The 13786-nt window shown below is 40.5% G+C and overlaps 1 protein-coding gene across 1 annotated transcript in view; it reads left to right on the forward strand.

The window, feature by feature from the left end:
- The first annotated feature begins 1660 nt into the window (after positions 1 to 1660).
- Positions 1661 to 13786, forward strand: part of GPRIN3 (GPRIN family member 3) — a 70814-nt gene continuing 58688 nt past the window's right edge. The window contains exon 1 of the mRNA XM_025386813.1: positions 1661 to 2062. The gene's annotated coding sequence lies outside the window, so the exon portion shown is untranslated. The remainder of the gene's footprint in view (positions 2063 to 13786) is intronic.

Consider the following 13786-nt stretch of genomic DNA (forward strand, 5'->3'; position numbering starts at 1 on the left):
GCCTTACAGTGTTGTATAAAGACAAATAAAATTATTCACATGAGCACTTTGTAAAGGGTTTCATCCTATACAAATGTTAGGACTAAAATTTTGGCTTAGTTTGCTTAATGAGGGGGAGAATTGGAATAAAGACATCTGTGTTTAGCATATTTATGATATGAATACGATGATGACATAAATATTATGCCACAACCACTCCTGTAATAAAGATGTCCTTTGGGAAGCGGCCTAGTGTAGGGAAGACGACCCAGCTCCCTTCATCTTCAACCAAAATGAACACGGCTAGCCCGAGAACCCAGACGCAGCCTGAGAATCCTTCTTAACCCACCTTCAGGAAGCAGCTATCAATTAACTACACCCGGCATCAAAGAAGAAACTTATTTAAAATCCCTGATCTAGTGGCTTAGAAAGTTTGATCTTTTGGCCACTAGCATGGGCATTACCTGGGAGCTTGTTAGAAATGCCTATCCTGGGCTGGGTGTGGCTCACGCCTGTAATTCCAGCACTTTGGGAGGCCGAGGCGCGGGGATCACCTGAGGTCAGGAGTTCCAGACCAGCCTGGCCAACGTGGAGAAACCCTGTCTCTACTAAAAATACAAAAAGTAGCCGGGCGTGATGGTGGGCGCCTGTAATCCCAGCCACTTGGGAGGCTGAGGCAGGAGAATCGCTTGACCCCGGGAGGCAGAGCTAGCACTGAGCTGAGATCGCACCACTGCACTCCAGCCTAGGAGACTGAGTCTCCGCCTCAAAAAAAAAAAGAAAAGAAAAGAAAAGAAAGAAACTAAAGAAGCGTTTCTTCAGTCCCTACCCCAGACCTATTGGATCACAATCAGCATTTTAACAAGACCCCCTAGGTGAGTGCTGTGTACTAGTTGAGAGGATATATTTTGGATTGGTTTGAATCCCAGCTGAGCAGGTTACTACTGTGCGACCTCAAGCAAAGTGTTTAGATCATCTAAGTCCGTTTCCTAGTCCACATAGTGAGGCACCTCAATGGGTTGTAGTAAGAATTAAAGAGGCTGAGGCTGTATGTAAGGCATTTTGCACAGAGCCTTCCAACAAATACCCAGTTAATAATGAAACTCTTTTCATCATATCATTTCGCACCATCTACAGCTGCTAACCATACTACACATCCATTCAGAATTCTGGAGCTGCTCAACAAGGACGATTTCCAAAGCCCACAAAGCCCTCCAAGCCCATGGGGTAAGGGGAAAGGGGTGGGGACAGGAACACTGTCAGCAGTGCCTCTCGGAATACGCAGGATACTGTACATTTTGCAAAACATATTACTCATCGGATCATCTTGCTTTCAGATCTTCACTGCACGTGGCTTTACTGGAAACCTTCTGCTAGAGTCTAGACTCAGCCATGGAGTCTGGTGACCTGTGGGAGGGAGCAAGGGCCAGAATGCTTGTTAAATCGCTCTGGGCCCCCAGCCCTCTTCCTTAATCCCTTCTTAACTTTCCATCTATCTCTGGTCTCCAGGGGTGCAGAACTGCAACCCACCAGCCCTTTCCCAGCTCCCCGGGCCGGCGCTCAGCAGCCTGGGCTGCAACACTTTCCCCCAGGACCGGGAAGGCGGGGGAGGGGGTTTGGAGGGGGCGGAGCTCGGCCTCCTGCTGCCGCCGCTGCTGCTGCTGCCGCCGCCGCCGCCTGCAAAGCTGTCGCCCCTCTCTCGGATGCTCAGGCTGGCCAGCGCTAGACAGATGGGTGCACCCCGGGCCTGACGGATGAACAGTCGGGCAAGTGAACTCTCACCTCCAAACTGGCTCTGCGCCCGGCTGGGGCGGCGGCGGCGGCGGCGTCTGCAGCCCCGCGGTGGGGGCAGCCCCTTCGGTCTCCGCCAGACTGCTGCGCGCCTCCTCTGCTCTTGGCATAGTAATTTCAGTTCCTGAACGCACGGAGCTCGCTCCGGGACCGGGCTGAGAAGGACCTGAGCTCGCTGGCCCGCCGGAGCCATCGGTGTGGCGCCGAGAGACGGTGCTTGGGATATGCGACGGGGAGCCCCCGCCACAGCGCAGGCAGTGGCCCCGCCGCGCCGCGGAGCCGGGCAGAGCAGGTAGGAGACCCGCGGCCGTGGGAGGAGACGCCCCCTGCGCACCTACGCCCGGCGGCCAGCGCGGGGGACCGGAGCCTGGTGGTGTGCTCTGGAGGGATGCGGAAGGGATTCGATCCCACATTTTGCCCAGGGATCCTTTGCCTGTTGCTCTTGTCTCAGTCCCATCCTGCGCTCTAGGAGGGGCAGTCTTTCTGGCAGGTGATGAATTTCTCTGCAAGGTCATTGCTCTCTTAGGCTCTGGCTTTGAAGGTAAATGGGAGAAGACGCCTGCTGATCGTGGGCAGGGGGATTTATAATCAATCCGGTCTGCACACTGCGAATATTCAAATATGGGGGGGGGTGTGTAACATTTATCTCATTTTCCTATGCTTATCCCCTTTAAGGTCAAAACACCATAGAAATATATATTACATATGCATTTATATATGTGTGTGTATACACACATACATACATTCGTATGTATATAGGTTTTCTTGAGGTAAGCAGAAAGAAGAGGAAGGGCGGGCAGGGGTTGATAAAGGGAAATCGTTGTAGAGACCTGTTCACTAATAGAGGCGAACTTTGGAACCACATTAAATCAGGGTAGAGACTAGAGGTGATAAACAGTTCTTTCAAGATGGGCTTTAGAAGAGGTCTGAAGGAGCCTGTCAGCCAACACACACAGATCTTCATGCTCTCCAGGCAGATGGAGACGATGTAAGCAACATTTCAGACGCAACAATGGATAGTGAAAGAGGAAAAAAAGGAGAGGTACTTAATATGCCACTGGGAAGTGATTTTTGGGTGGTGGGAAGGCATTGAATCCAGACCAGGTTTCAAGGGCTTGCTGGAGGGGCGTTGGGAGAAATCACCGCTTGGGGTGTAGACAGTTCAAGGTTAAGACGATGTGAATGTCCACAAAGCAGCCGAGGAGATGAGCAAAAGGCCTGGAGGGGGAGGGGAGAAACGGAGCTCTGAGCAGTCACTCAAGAAGCACCCACCTTTGAGTAAGGTGTCTTCTTCCTCTTGGTTAAAGCAGTACTTGGATATGCGCCATCTAAATATTTTCACAACACATTTGTTTAAAGATCCATTGGACTATGTTTTTACTTTGTTTTTGCAAGGTATCTGGGTCATGGTGGGACTGGAAGAAACTGAAGTGTTTACAACACCAGCAAGATTTGGAAGAGAGGGTTGATTAAGGCTTAGCTTCATGAAATATTTACACATCTCCTGCGTGGGCTTTTGTTTGCTCTTGTTGGTGCTGCTGCTTGATAATGCTTTGAGTGTACTTCTCCCGTATGTGCTTATTTTCCAGTTATAAACTATTCTTTCTTTTCCCATTGTGCTCACCATTGGCCTGCCCTGAGTAACAATTGTGGGAATAAAGGTACATGAGTCACAGCCCAAAGTAGAAAATCTCTGCTGCTATCTGCAAAAGACAGGAGTTTGCATTAGAGAATGTTCTTTTGAAATAGAAGCAGGAAGAACATTTTTCGAGTTTTTGTGTGTGTTTAGTTTTTCAAGTTTTGTGTGTCTTTAATCAGGGGAATAGGTTATTGACTCAAAAGAGAAAAAAAACCCAGTAATTGCAATTGCAAGTCTAGATGTTATGTGATTGAAATTTATTTTGGAAACAGCAGAGGAACTCATGGAGAGCCATGTACAGTGTATTGTGGTGTGGTGAGCCTTCACCTAATCACTAACTAGACTTCTGCGAAAATGATTAGGACAAAATCACAAGTGCATCAGCTTCACATGGGAAGTAGAGGACTGAAGCGTTATATGAGTCAGATCAGTGTCAATTGGAGGGCAGGCTGGATTCCAGCAAGCTGTTTTGAAATTTGAGTGTTTTAATTGCCTCAAAAGAATTGCCCAATATGCTTAATTATTTGTTCCTGCAACATTTTCTTAATTATGCCTCAACATACTTAAAAGACTATATTTAGATCTAGCTATCCTTCACCGTTTGAATTTCCAGTCGCAAAATCTGCAGCCTGCAGGAAGCATGGAAATATTGGAAATATTGGTCCTGGAATCACAAAATTATAAAATATTGGGCTCAGAGAAGGAGGACACATTATTCTAGCCACAGCTCATATTTGAGCTCTTTCATTGGCAGCTGCTCCTGCCCTTTATGCACTCATTTATTCACTTTTTCGTGAATATATGTTGATATATTTAATCCTGGACTAAACATGATCCTAGATTGTGGAATAGAAGAATAAACAAGACATAGTCTCAGCCTGCAAAACTTGGGAGGGATACTGCCAGCAACCGCTGGTGGAGTGCCCTGACGGGGTGCTGTGGAGGCCAGGGTAGAGGTGGAGAGAATAAGGAGAGTTTCCCATGGACCTGAAAGATGAGAGGGCCTAGTCCAGTGAAGAGGCGAGGAAAGGACATTCCTGGTGTAGGAACCAAAATAAGCAGAGACCAAGGAAAATACGCAGCTCCAGGTGGTTGAAAAACAGTGTGAGTACGTAAAGATGGCAAGATGAGAATGGAGAGGGCAGCAGGATCCACCTACAAACTGAAGTCCTAAAGGCCGGCCAACTCATCTGGTCAGTAAACCATTTTATCAGGGTGACTTAGGTGAATGCATTCATTTTAAGGGTCTATGGTATTCAGATTACCCAAATTTATATTCTTCAAATATCTGAAAACGGTATTTACCTTAATTTACAATAGACTGCTTAAACGGGGAAAAGTCTTAATTCTTTTTGGCTCAAATATTTCATCCACAAATGTCTACCACCTACTTTGCATATTAGAAAAATAAGAGAGAGAATGGGGGAGCAGAGGTTTGAATTTTATACAAATGAGTTATAAAAACTCAAGGATTCTTATTTTTATGAGAATAGAATTCAGGGGAAAAGAATTACAAATAGTATATATTCTAAGTATTTACTTGTCCTAGATGACTCCAAGAGGCAAATGTATGATAGTGTAAAAAACAGACTGAACAAACAAGTAACTCAGAAACACAGGCTAAAGAGACCCCAAAGGCCACATACATTTTTAAAAATTATTTTTTAAATGAGAGAAATAGTACAGTAATCCCACGGTAATCATTAAGTGCCCTTCAAGAATGGTGCTTTTCAAACCAACACACTGTGAAGTCAGTTTAGTGGGTCCGATCAGCATTTTTATTTTTGAAAAATAAAAGACTGAATCAGAAGAGTAAGTATTGTTCATGAAATTCCTTAAATATATATACATATATGTGTGTATGTGTGCACGCCTGCATAATGGACTGTGATGTAAAATGTATACCTCATTATACATTATGTTCCAAAAAGTCTGAAAGCTCTTGCTTTAAGTGATACAAAGAAGAGATGCTCCCAGTTTGCAAGATGCCAAGAGCCGACCAAGAGATCTGACAGATCTGATAGACAAGCATTTTCCGCAATATTCTGAATAGCATAATTGCCTGATTGAGGAAGGCAAGACTTATGATTTACCGACTGCATGGCAGTAAAGTCAAAGAGCAAGATCCTTGGGTACTGAATTAGTCTGGAAAGACTTCAAGGAGGAGGGCAACCTTGAGTTAGTTTATAAAAGACGGATGCATCTGGATGGGCCGTGAGGAAGGGGTGCTGATTTTGTGTCTATAGAAGGAGGAAGCAAAGAATGAGTGGAGTAATGGCAGTTATATTGAAGAATCATTAAGAAAAGAAAAAATAAGTATCAAGTTGGGGGAAGAGAATTGCAGTAGAATTTCTGATGGACTGAAATATTACATGAGTTACTTTTAAAAAAAGTAAAATTCATTGTGTATATTTAAGGTATACAACATGATGTTATAAGATATATACATTGTGTGTGTGTGTGTGTATATATATAGTAAAATGGTGACGGTGTCTGTAGTGGAACCAAATAATGTATACATCATCTTTTATATCTACTACTTTGTATCCTTTGGCCTGGATGTCCCCTTTTCCTCCCTGACCATTTTCACCCTGGTAATCACTGTTCTATTCTCTATCTCTATATATTTGACCTTTTTTGAGTTGTTAATTATTTTATGACTAAGATCTATTTTCCTAATACTGCTACTTTAAGAAAATCTAGCCAGAGTGGCCATAACATCATAAATCTGCCATTTCCTGCCATCTTTTTATTTGTTTTGCAGTAATTTACTGGTTAGGCCTTGTTCAGTTGAATCTTGCTGTTGAACTATTGACATTACGATATACACCACATTGTGGCGTGATTATTTCACTTCTCAGAATGCAACTACAATCATTGGCACAGAAGGCAGAGGTGGTCATGTGAGGAACTGACAGGCTGTGAAGATGAACCAGATCGCTTGGTAGCCATGAGCTCCTGAAGGAAGGGCAGCATCTGCCATATTTTCTTTTCGTCAGTTGCTCTGTGACTTGTCCGTCTTCTTAGTTCGATATTTAAATATGTTTGTATGCATTTTTAGACATTTTATTCTGGTGTTTTGCTGTCCCCTAACAGTTATTCTGAGGAAAGCAGTTATTCTGAGGAAAAGTTAGAGAAGAAAACCTTTACTTGTGTTCCTGAACATTTTCTTGGTGGGCTTCATTCAGCTCTCGCTGTCTTTTCTCTGGAATAGAACAATTTTGTGATATTGACACCCTTTTAAATGAAGCTATGCCTTTAAACAGAAGAACAATGCCAGTTAATTCAGAGATTCATCTGCTTGAATTAGTTGGAGTGCAACCAAATATGGAACTTTGCTTTAAAAAAAAAAATTACTTGGACCTCTTTCTTGTCCTTATCAGCGTGTTCAAATTAGTGATAAACTAACTTTTTTCACATAAGCATCAAGTCTGGAATAATAAAAACATTTAGAGTCTGCATTTGGATTGAAATTCTGAAATTACTGAATTTCAGGGAGAAAATGTATATACTCTTACAATTTAAATCACATACTGTCTTGAATGCCAGTGAGAAAAGTTTTCACAGCTTTTTAACTGGGCATATTGGAGTTGGCAACATAGTAACAGCTTTCTAATTGTTCATGTCGGTAATTAAATTATTGGCTTTATTTTGAAGCTAGCAGCATAATCTGGGACCCCAATTATTATTACCAGGCAGTTATAAATGACCTTAATCTGAATCTGAATCTGAATCTGGAGGTGGGGCTTAGCAATCTGTATTTTTATGAAGGTCCCAAAAGGATTCCAGTACCCAGATTTGGAAACCATTGCCTTTATTTACAAAGAAATAAAATGATTACAGATGAGTCCCAAGGAAGTTAATAACTGTTTCTAGTCACTAATAGAGCTGAAGCTAAAAATCCAGAACTCCTCTTTCTAATTCCCCATTAATTCTTGGCTAAGGGGAAAATGACCAGGACCTGAAGACAACGTCCAAGAGTCCTCTCCATGGTGAGGGAGGAGAATCAGTTACTATGCACCTCTTCCTCCAAAATTGAGAGTCAATTCAGTAAGTCTGCCTAAATGACAATGCCATGATCTCATCTCTGTCCCAAGGGTCTAGTGTAGCAGAAATATCGTGGGGAACAGCTGGGTGATCTAAGACAAGACAATTTATTGGCCTTACACACCAGATTCCATTTAAAATTTTTAATTCTTGGATCCTAAATAGTGCGGATATCAAGCCACCTCTAGAAGATTGGTGTAGTCAGGATTCACAGCCTTGTGACTCTTACAGAAGCAAGAGAACCCTAAAAAAAATTCTGGAGGCTAGAGAGTAAAAACTCACAGTGTCAGGCATCTCCGGGGACCTCAACATTGTTGCTAATTCAGTAATGGACAGACGGAGATCTATCTCCAAAGCTCCTTTGACAATCACATTTGCATCTGTTAATCTTCTGGAGGAAAAAAGAGTTACAGAGAATGTTTTTAAAACTTGAATTGCAAATAGTCCATCCAAGTGGGAGATCTGGTTTATGAAGAATAATCAGATGCTTTACGTTAATAGATTCCTGATTGTTTTTCAGAAATCAGTTGTTAATGATTTCTAAATAGTGTAAAGTTAAAATAACCATATTGTGTCTATGGGAGACTCCTCTCTTTCTTTATAATGTATAACTTTGGTTAAATGAAATGCCTGAGGGAGTAAAGTGTTTGTGTGAACTATATTTTCTGAGTAATCAGAGCATTTTTTGTTTCAATTCTTGTCAACAGTTTTTCTAAAATGTAACAGCCTGCAAATATTATCAAGATTCAAAATTTTGCATTGCCTCTGTGTCTTTATTCTGAATTATGACTGTATGGGACAGATATGCTGAATATAACATAGAAGTTTTTCTTGCATTTCTTCCTTTTCACTCTGTAATGTGAATGTGCTTTCTCAGCATACATTTAAAAAAAAAATTGTTGTTCAAAAATGCAAAAGACATTTGACTCGTTGTGAGTTCCACTTTCCTGGAGTTTGCTCTCTGCTTTTGCCATGACATCACTTTGAAATGCTCATTCCTTCACTCCACATTAGTTTCTCAATCCACTCAAAGTATGGCTTACAGCTCCGTGATTGCAGCAAAACTTTCATAATCCTTAAGACCTGTTTCTAATTTGTTTTATACGTAGCATGATTCTTAAATTTATACTTAGTCATATTGTTAATTAAGCATGCCTTTCTTTGAATTTTTCTACAAGGTATTTCTCCCTGAAAAATGCAGGTAAAAATGAAGCAGCTAAAATTTTAATTGTTAATTAAAATTAACAATTTTAAATTCCAGTAAAAATTTTAGTCGGGGCTAAAGTTAGTAAATGCATATTCGTTTTCACCTGCATCCTTGGTTGAGTAAAAATTGCTTATGACAAGTGGGTATGGATGATTGTTCTTATTTTCATGTCGAACATGTTCTGAAAACAGTCAGAGAGCAGAAGTCTATCATTGTCAGGGTAAGGGGCTGAGCTCTGATTAAGTGAGTGAAAATGCACTTCCAGTCTCCTTTCACATGAGGGATTGTCTACCCAAGTGGATTCTCAGAGTAGAAGAAAGCTTTGCTGTGAGCATCTGAGACACTTGGTACACTTCACTTTACTTGTCTGGGCCTCAGATTTGGAGATGTACGTACCAAATCAGAATTGAAAATTGGCAGTCTGTGGGCCCAGCAGGAAAACTGTGACCTTCAGGTATTTATTTTTTAATTAAGCCATTGTTTAAACATCAGATCTATTATAAAAAAAATGAAGCCCTCACCCACATTCTCTAGGCTGGAGCTGAACAGCAATATATATGCTACTTCATTATTTTGCTGTAGTCCCCACTTCTCAATGTCTCACTGACATTGAGCATTTATATAAGTCACTTGTGCCTAACAGCTTCACTTCGTTGTGTTACTACCTCAAACCTGTAGGTACTGAGTCTGTAAAGTCTGGACTACTTAGGTGTTCTCTAAGTACCATTGAGCTCCAAAATGCTATGACTATACTCATGAAATGGATGTGTCTACAAAGCCGAAAGGTAATGCACCAAATATAGTTAACCCCCGTGAACCATAGTGAGGGTCTCAAAATTTTACAATATCAAAATATGTAGAGTCTGTGAAAGTTTAATGAATTAAAATTGAGTTAACGTAGTCTGTTAAAGAATAACAGAGTTTTTCATCTGTGTACTTGCTTGCTTTTTACTGCACCACGAGTGGCGAATAAAAAATATTAGCAGTTTTAACAATAATGTAATTTATTTTTTCTTTACCGTAAAGACCAACGACTGAGATCTCACATTGGATTGCTTTATGTACTTTTAAATGCACCATATCTTTATCTTATGTATAATTTTTAACATATAGGCCAAACTTGCATAGATAGCTTCCTGAAAGTCCAGAGTATATCTCAATCTTTCAAGTAATGCTGCATTTTATTTAGCAGGCCTGGCAGTCGAGATGAACTTTCAGGAGTAGCATCAACTTGTGTCCCAGCTTGTATTTCTGTATAGCCTAGAAATGCTCAGTTATTGATTGCAGTAGGCAGTGTTTGCAACCCCTCTCTGAGGCTAGGCAGATCACTGCACAGCCTGGCCACTTGTGCTATGTTAATATGGCTAAAAAATGAGATGACTGCATCAGGGTTGATTTATTCATGTTGCAAACAAAGACAAATGCCCTTTTGAGGCAACGAGATGGAAAACTCAGGCAGATCTCTTCGATAGGGAAAGCTGTCTTCCCAGCGCTCTGAAATCTCTCATGCCTTCTCAACTTCTGCTGCCACTTTCCTTCCTCATGCACACTTCACGGCATACCACCCCCACTTCGTGCCTCCTACTTTATTTCTAAAAACATCCCCTCATCTAATTATTAATCCTAAAGTGTCGGTGCTTCAGCAACTTCACTTAAAGACAGTGCCGAGAATAGTACCGATCGAAACGAACAGAGGACACAGTGCCACACTGACTCTGCGCTTTCTTTGGAGAGAGTGGCATTTCCTTATAGAATGGTGACCGTGTTTAAGTATCAGGCGTCCTGTCACCTAAAATGAATTGATAATATATAAAAGACCATAGGTGTTAAAAGTCTTTAGAGATAAAGTTATTTTTCTGAAAGTGCCATTTAAAACACAAATGTAGTTCACTGAAATGTTTATGTTCTCTTATGAAGAAACTGTTCTGCTATTCCCCTGGTGGCTATTTTGATGTTTAGAACTATAATGATAGGTTTTTTAAAAATCCTCCCTGTGGGGTTTGTGGCTTTTGAGTGATGAAATCTGAGTGTCCGAGAGGGAGGGGAAACGTTAATAACCTGAGCTGGACTGGATTGAGGGCATCTCAGCTCCTTTTACTTTGCAGATTGAATCAAAGCTTTCCTCCAACTGGAAATAGGAATTTATTTAGGAGGTGAGAGATAGAATGTGAAATGGGGTTGGCAGAAGGCCCTGGTTTAAGAAAGGTGAATTCTTTGGATCATTTAATAAATCTGTATCAAGCACTTTAGATATATATATGTGTGTGTGTGTGTGTGTGTGTGTGTGTGTATCCCTGTTCTGTGTGCTAAGGGCTCAAAATTGAATAATACATAGTCTGAACTCTCAAATAATTCCCAGATGATGGGAATAAGCTTAGTAATAAATATAGTTCAACAAAATTAGAATGAGCTCTTTTCCTGGTCATGATCTCAGAGAATTCCCCTGGTAGCCTAACAACCTGGGTCCCTCCTCTGTCCTAACCAAGAAGCCCTGTACCTCTTTCTTCCTTCCTGTATGCTGAGCAATTCAGCTTCATTTCCGTTCCTCTTCACAGCTTCACCACCTGCTTGCCACACCTGGGTTCCTTTCCTCCCTGCCAGGCTAACTTGAAAAGTATATGTCTTTCCCATACTCCACTTCCTTAATGTTGTAGAAAATAAAGTCACAGACACGTGCATTTTTGACTTAATTCTGTTAAAAACAACTAAGAAGCAGAGGGTAGCAGAAGTGACAAAAATGGAACAGATATAAGATGTAGAATTCTTATTAAGAGTCTGCTGGTCTGCGTACTACAAGAAATTTCTTTCTCCTGAGGGTACCAGAACCTCAGTGTAACTTCATTTCCATTTTTTTTCCTATTCAAGAAAATATCCACACATGCCAGTGAGATGAGTGAGAGTGACATTATCATAGAAATAACTTGATTTTTGAGGTTAATATAATTCATTAGAGAAAACGGCTCTAAATTATACTTTAATAAATAATTTGCTGTCATTGGTGCTTTATCATTGCTCATAAACTCTCTGTGATACACGAGTGTATTTTAAGATTGTTTAAGGGCCACTGTTTTAGATAATTGCTTAGACTCTCAGGAAGCTCTTCCACCGTTGGGGAACGATCTTGAGTCAGATCAGTATTGGGGAATGTACCCATTCCAATGGTACTGTAAATACCCAGCTGTTTACATAGCTGCTCTGTGAAATACCCCATGCCTTCTTGCTATCTTTTTATCCTGAGGAGGTGCTCACCACTCTCCATTGGTCTCCCTCTCCAGGGCTTCAACTTTGGAAGTTTAAGTGGTAATTCATGCCTCTGGAATGCCTAGTAAGTGATTCCATCTCTGTGTATTTTCCCCGACTGGGAGGAGAGCCTCCTTTGCTTTGGAGGGCAGAGAATGGTGGTGTAGGGGAAATAAAAGAAATGGAGCCTCCATTGTAGAATTAATGATGATGAGTGGAAAAGAATGAAACACCAACTAAACGCATGCAGGAAGAGGGTTTAAAACTCATTAAAGAAGGAACAAGAAATAAAACAAAACAAACAAAAAAACACTTGAGGCACTTTGCCATCTTGATTCTAGAGCATAAGAGAACCCTAACACGTGTATTCGTATATATCCATCTACTTTCCAAAGGAAATGGGTGAGGGTTAGACTACAGATATGTAAAAATCCTTCAAAATTTTATTCTTCAGGCTTATCTGCCACTGGCATCTTGCTAAAACCACTTCTCCTTTAAAGAAATCTCTGAGGTTTGTACTATTAAATAATAGCACATTAATAATTCACCATTCTAGAGATGAGGAAATAGGTAACTTGCCCAAAGTCCCACAGATGGTAATGGAGCTGTGTCAATTCAGTTGTCCAACTTCAAAGGCCGTGAGCTTCACCACTTTGCTGCACTGCAGGACTCTGTTGGTGATGCAAATCACAGTGGGTCAAAATGTAATGACTCAGTATGATTTTATGAACTTCTGTCTTCTATCTTGGATTTCATCTTGTGTTGCCTAAAAAACAAATGTGAAAGCTTCTAAATCAGCAATAAGACATTAAAAAAAAAACAGGATGAGTTCAAGGACAGGTATTTTAGGTTAAAATTTTATAGAGCATTGCATAGGTGATAAAATTGGCAAACATAACTTTTTATCAAGATACCAGGTAACACGTGTGTTCAGCAAACAACATTTCTTTGTTTCTCAAAAGAAAAACCAATTGCTTTTCTTATGACACATGTGCGTGCGCACCCACACACATACACACACACACACACATATACACAAAAACAGAAAAAACAAACATGTGTCTTTGTTTAACTGCCTATGGACTTTGGACCTAGAAACTATTTATAGAACTAGTGTTTCCGTGATTGATGTTTTAATCATAGACATTCATTTACTTATGAAAGTTAAGCGATTTCTTATTATAGCTTACAGCTAAGTGTTCTCATTGCAAATGGAATACTAAAAAAAAAAAAGGTAATCCACGCACAGGAGGCCCATTTGAGACAATTCCTTCTTTAAACTATAGTTCTAATGAATTAATGGTACTTGGTAGGAGGATGAATATACCTGTCTGTCCATTTGGAAGGTGAAAATCCAATAACTGAAAAAAGCCATGATTTCTGCCTTAGTTTTTGAGTTCCTTAATAAACGATTGATTTTTTTTTTTCTAGTAAAAGAAAATGGACAGAAGTCACCTAGAGGCATTAGTCTTATAACTGGATCCTTTGAATCGCTCTGGAATATCTTTACCACCTCATGTCATTTCAGAATTCAAACTCTTTGTTCCCGGAGGTAACACAGTAGAGGGCACTGCTTTTCAAAGTGCAGATTTCCGGCAGCGACCTGTGAGAGGATTTTAGGTGGTATACAGACTTCCTTTTGATTTTAATACTTATGAATTTATTTAAATGTAGAAATATGTTCAGAACACATTTCAAAATAGATTTTTAAAAATATATGCTATGAAAAATAATATAACCAATACATCAAACCTGTAATTTCACAGATATTATTTTTTAGAACAAGGCTAATGTTTTCAACCAGTGCACTAGTTAAAGTCAATTTAATGGAAAATTGAGTAAAAAAAAAAAAGTGGTTTAGATAGGAAGCACATGAGGCTAAA

Source organism: Theropithecus gelada, chromosome 5 (genome assembly GCF_003255815.1).
Source record: "Theropithecus gelada isolate Dixy chromosome 5, Tgel_1.0, whole genome shotgun sequence".
NCBI classification, from domain to species: Eukaryota; Metazoa; Chordata; class Mammalia; order Primates; family Cercopithecidae; genus Theropithecus; species Theropithecus gelada.